Source organism: Cryptomeria japonica, chromosome 6, assembly GCF_030272615.1.
Source record: "Cryptomeria japonica chromosome 6, Sugi_1.0, whole genome shotgun sequence".
NCBI lineage: Eukaryota > Viridiplantae > Streptophyta > Pinopsida > Cupressales > Cupressaceae > Cryptomeria > Cryptomeria japonica.
In genome coordinates this window covers 404,968,950-404,974,835 of record NC_081410.1, presented here as the reverse complement: position 1 = coordinate 404,974,835, position 5,886 = coordinate 404,968,950, and the positions used below count along the sequence as shown (strand labels likewise).

General features: G+C 35.7%; 1 non-coding gene across 1 annotated transcript; it reads right to left on the bottom strand.

The window, feature by feature from the left end:
- Nucleotides 1-945: 945 nt before the first annotated feature.
- On the bottom strand, nucleotides 946-1,107 carry LOC131065869 (U1 spliceosomal RNA). Its single transcript, XR_009111493.2, has one exon. It is a non-coding gene; the product is annotated as a U1 spliceosomal RNA (small nuclear RNA).
- Nucleotides 1,108-5,886: the final 4,779 nt, after the last annotated feature.

Below are 5,886 nucleotides of genomic sequence, written 5' to 3'. Positions count from 1 at the left end.
AGACACCCTTGGGGTCATCGGCCTTCCTTGTCACCGATTGACCCCGTTTTTCATTGTGATCTGCTTGGACGCCCCCTCTCCTGTCTTCTACTCACTCTTCTCCCTTGTTTAATTTCTCTCTTGCATGTGGGATCATTTCGCCGAGAACTTTATGTAGAGGATTCTGTGAAATTACTGATTTATGTTGCCCTTTTCATTGAATTATAACTATTTTGGATTTAATCTTGCTTACATGTATCCTTTGGATTCTAATAAGAAAGCACTTTATTATGGGTTTAAGACGCACAAACAGAGTTCTCAGTCATCCTTAAGAAAAAGGTAAGAGTCTTACATGATGAGTAGTGAATCCCTAAACACTGTTTTAATGCTCAAACATACTTAAAATAAGTTCTAATCAAATGTATTACATAACAACCTGATTTATCTGATTTAGCTCTCCAATGGGATTACATAAACAACCTGACCATTATCAATAATTATGTTTGTGAATACATTTCATTAATGACGAAGTTACATATAAAACATAACTTCCAGCACAATCCCTTAGTAAAGATGCCTGCCATACTGCATCACGAGGATGCAAACAAGAAGTAGATTCCTTAGCATACTCTGTTTACTGTAGTTTATGAACATAACTGGTTTCTATGCGTAGTTTGTCAATTAGTGCAGAATGACACCTCAAACAAACATAATATCCACTTTAACTAGTATGGCGAGGGGTAGATTCATATAGATGTTTAACACAAGTGGAATGGCTCAGACAGATGTTAAATTTACCCTCAGTAAACACTGCGCCCATGGAGATGACAGATTTCAGTTCAACCCCTGGTTTCAATAACTTAACATTTTAGAATAAAGAAACAATAGCATTCGCTTTCCTAATATTGAATGAAATGTAATGTAAATAGTCACAAATAAGATAGCTATCTTAAGATTAGTGTTGGTGTAGGGGCCGCGCGAACGCGAGCCCCCTCTGTCACAAATTGTGACGTGCACTCTCCACAATGGGAGATGCTAGATTGAGCCCCCTTCTGTATGTGCAATGAAGGTGCTCTCTCTAGGCCATCGGCCTTCCTGATCACCGATTGACCCCGCCCAGGTAAGTATGCTTTTGATCGGCCCCTCTCCTCTATCTTGTACTCCCTCTTCCCCATTATTTTCTTCTTCTCTCACATGTGGGATCATTAGCAACCTGTTAAAACTCACAGATCTCATCAGCAGAATTCGAGACCACTGGTAAATGAATCTCAAGAAGATATATTGACAGGCCAGACACCACATTTGTAAGATCATAGTGAAAGGAGACCTTAATCAATCAATGTTTTTAATAGCCATTGATGTTCTTCAAGTGATAGACCTTAAGATTTATGAATTGTCAAAACCAGCATCATTTCGACAGGTACTCAGTAATGGCTAACGTGATCAATCAAAATGGTCGGCATAAGTTTATAATATTATCATCATGAGTCTAATAGAATCGTTTGCATCCAATGGCCCTCATACAGCAAGAATAGTCAAAATTGCTCAAGATTGTGGGAGCTCTCGAGAGTAAAGGATTGTTGTTGTACTCAGATATTTTACCTTTTTCTTCTCTGAAGTGTTCTTGGTTGATCTAAGTTTAAAGGCAAGTTCATCCACCTTTTCCTTTCTTCTCTCTCTTGGATGCTTTTATGGCCATTTCCACAATTGCGATGACCATATCCATGTCTTCAATGAGATGCAGATTTTCTGATTTAATTCTTTCAGAAGTATTCTTCATTACTTGCGAAACTACATGAGTTACTATATGCTTATTCCCCACAAACTTTACTTCATTTTTCTTGCATGTACTTTTAAAATCTGGAATGGGCTCTTCAATGAGTCATTCTATGCTATTCAACTTACTTAGGACTTGCACCTCTGTCTCTTTTGTTACCAACAATTGCTCTTTCCATTCATTTAGCTTCTCAAACCGTTGTGCAACCTTCACAAGATCACATTTATTATCTTTCTTTTGCCTACAAAATTTAATATCTACACATAAGGTCTTATAAATATTTCTATAAGTAGGACAATTACTTGTAGATGCCATTTGACCTATACTTACTGAGATATATCTCCCTGTGTGAGAAGGGTTTGCATGCCTGAGCTGATGTAATTCTGAATCCTGATGTTGTTGATTGCTACCCAGTTTTGACTATATTTCTAAGACCAATAGTTCTGAATCATCCTATTTTAACTCTTTTCCATGGACCACTGCCATATTGCTTCTCAAGCATTAAGGGTTTAGTTCTCAACTAACTCCTTCAAATCATCATCCATTTTTAACTCTAGCTATTTCTCTCCATAGAGCCTTTCGATAGGGATGATTTGGTTGTCTTATCTAAGTTATTTACGTTTGGCCTGAAATTTGGTTTCAATTTTCTCATAAGAAATCTCTGCATTCTCCATTAGAGAGGTCTGATCCAATTTTGTTGATCACATATGCTACTATGACCTTCTACTGTTGTTTACCCATGATCCCAGGCAAAGAATATAAACTTTGGATTGTCATTGCTACAATCCCAGACAATAGCGAAGTATGGTATTTTAGACAATAGCGAAGTATGGTATTTTAGGCCATGATGAATTTTGAGAATCCCCTAAATTTTTGGATTCCCTGAATTTTGAGAATATGGCAATCTTGAGGTGGAGAGAAAGGATTCCCTTTCCATTTAGTACCCTTCATCTTCTCACCAAGATAAAACGTTGTAATAGAATAATATGAAGATGACATAGTAAATCCTTGTTTCTATTATCCTTCTTGCTTTTGACTTGTATTCAAAGATTTTACCTTTTTCTTCCATGCTAAGGCTAAATAAGCTAACATTGTCCTATTACATCAATCACATGAATTGAACAACCTCATAAGTTGAAACATAATATGACTTGACAAGCTACAATCATGGATATGGATAAAGAGATTAAACAATTGAATTGGCAATCTAAACAAACTTTGTCTGATTACATTTAATGTTTGTAAGGTATAGTAGGTTTCCCTTGCATTAGATTCATACCATTGTTGCATTAGATTCATACCATTGTTGCAGCATGTGAGGCCATAAGATAGACTTCTTGCTACTAATTCAAACTCTTTGATAGACTCTTCTTCATACAAAATAATGCTAATACAGGCATATTTATGCCACCTCTGATGTAACTACTAATTCAAACTCTTTAATAGACTCTTCTTCATACAAGTATATTTATGCCACCTCTGATGTAAGGGGCAGTACAGCAACCCCTTCAAAGCTACCTGAAACTCAACTCAAACAGTTTGCAATCTGATTTTAAATCAGCATATAAGGTATTTCAACACATCAAATTCATCCAACAAACTTGAGGAATTGCTATTAGAAATATGAAACAGTTTTTCTTTTACATAACAAAGAGATAAGTCTATTGGCTTTAAAAATCACTATCCAATCTGATATTGGTCTGATATAGACCTGCAACAATGGAATATTTGCAGCAGCTACAATGGCTTCCAAAGCCTTCTCCAAGTCCTCTCCTCTCAAAGCCTTCTCCTCCCAAACTTCAAACCTGCAAAACTACTCATGAAAATCCCCCTCTTTACCCTGTCAAAAATATAATCATTTCATGTTACTGAATTTTGGGAACCCCAGAAAGGTACACATGACCCACTCTCTTACATCCAATTAACTGGGACATGCATGAAGATGCTTTTAAAGTTTCATAAAAAATTCTGCCACTTGTCAGTTTCATTCTTCACCCACACCTAGAATAGTGCTAGTCAATATTCTTCCTGGGTATCCATTTTAGAAATATTTCTTTTGGGTGCCCATTTTAAAAATATTCCTCTTGGGTGCTCATTTTAGAAATAGATATTGCTGTCATTCATGTAGCCTCCGAAAACATGTCAAATGTACATTTTGAGCTTATGTGAGGTGCATGTGGTCCATCAAAAGAATTCCACGTTTAGGCTGGGGTCTCATGAAAGGGGTCTTCTTAAAAAATAGAGCTGGAGCTGCTGAGATTTTTTCGGAAAATTTTAAAGCTGCGGGTCCCATGAATTTTGTAGTGGAGTTCAGCTTAAAATTTTAAGCTCTGAAATTTATGGAAGTTAGTTGTGTCATGAATACAATATCTTTGTCTTCTATACTATGTGCAGTGATAAAACAAGTGAAAAAATGAAATTTTCCTCCAAAACATATTTTTAATAAAAATTTAAATTTAAATGTTTGACAAGTGGCACATGACATCCCTAAGCTGGTGGGGCAATTTCTAGCCCCACCCCATTTTCACCAACTTAAATATACAAGCCTAAAAAGTAGGAGCTTCTATTAATTAGGAAAAGATTCCAAATAATTCTGTAGCAGAATTTTATTTTTCTACACGGGCCTCCCCTTCCTAAAAAAAGCTTAAGCCCCTCCATGAAACTGTACCTTACAGACTTTTATTTGACTCCAAATTATATGAAATTGATGAAAATGCAGTTTGCACACAATTTAAATTTATTACAAACAAATGTCCAAATATTTTCTGAAATATTTGACTTATCAAATACATAAATCCACCTAAGCACCATATTCCACCTAAGACCAAAATTAAAATATTTAATAAAACATCTTTTTGGTGATACAGATTGCCACTATACCAGAATGCTCCTGCATCAATCTCTCACGGAGATAGTGGATCAAGCATTGTGTATAAATATGCCATCTCTTACCGAGATAATGGATCAAGCATTGTGTATAAAGCCTTCACATGGTTTAATACTGTTATATTATGTAGCATAATTCTACCATTGAATTGTAAGCATTTATTTTATTAATCTTGTTTTCTTACATCCTTTAAATTTTAATAAACAGCAGTCTCTTATAGTTTTAATAAACAGACTCTTATAGTTTTAATAGACTAAAGTTCAAGACACAGAGACATTATTCCCAATTCTCCTAGAAAAGGTACACTCCAATCTTGAGAAGAGTGAACACCTGAACAGTGTCTCAATGCTCAGTCACATGTTCAGAAAAAGGTTTTAGCCAAATGTAATCCTTTAGCTACCCAACAGAATTAAATGAACAATCTATCCATAATTCTGTTTGTGACCACAATTCACTTTGGTAATAGCATATGGGAAGGGTGCAAATAAAAGATATAACTCCCAGCATAATCCATACCAAGCTATGTTCATTCAGTTACAGATGTTTAGGAACATGACTAGTCTCTATCCATAGTAATAATTCTAATGGCAACCAAATGTCATACTCAGTGGGGAGTGTATAACGGTTTAATATACTCATGACATGCATAGATTTACACATGCTAAACAGGAGATTTCTCATTTTTTTCACTACACATTCTCTCTACAATTTTACATTTCTGTTACGTAACGGAATTCTGTAAAAAATCTATAAAAGTGCATTCTCTTTGTGCAATGAAAGTGCTTTCTCTAGGCCATCGGCCTTCTTGATCACCGATTAACCCCTCTTCTCCCTTCTTTTCTTCTTTTCACGCATGTGGGATCATTAACACCCTCTTACAATTCACAGATCTCATCAGCAGAATTTGAGACCACATTTACAAGATCGTAGTGAAAGGAGACCTCAATCAATCGATGTCTTCCATAACAATCAATGTTGTTCAAGTGACAATATTGTTGCCTGATTTACAATTGACAGCCTATCAAAATATGTGACAAATTGTGTATTGTTTTGAATATCCATTCGAATTCGTAAAGTTGATTCATGCAGGGGTCTACAATTGACAGACTAATGTCCATTTGAATTCATAAAGTTGATTCATATAGGGGTTTAGGGGTTTAATCAGGGGAACTTAACCCTCCATCAAGTCAACATTGTGACTTAAAGCCCCCTTTTCAATACATCATATCTGAAAATGACAAGT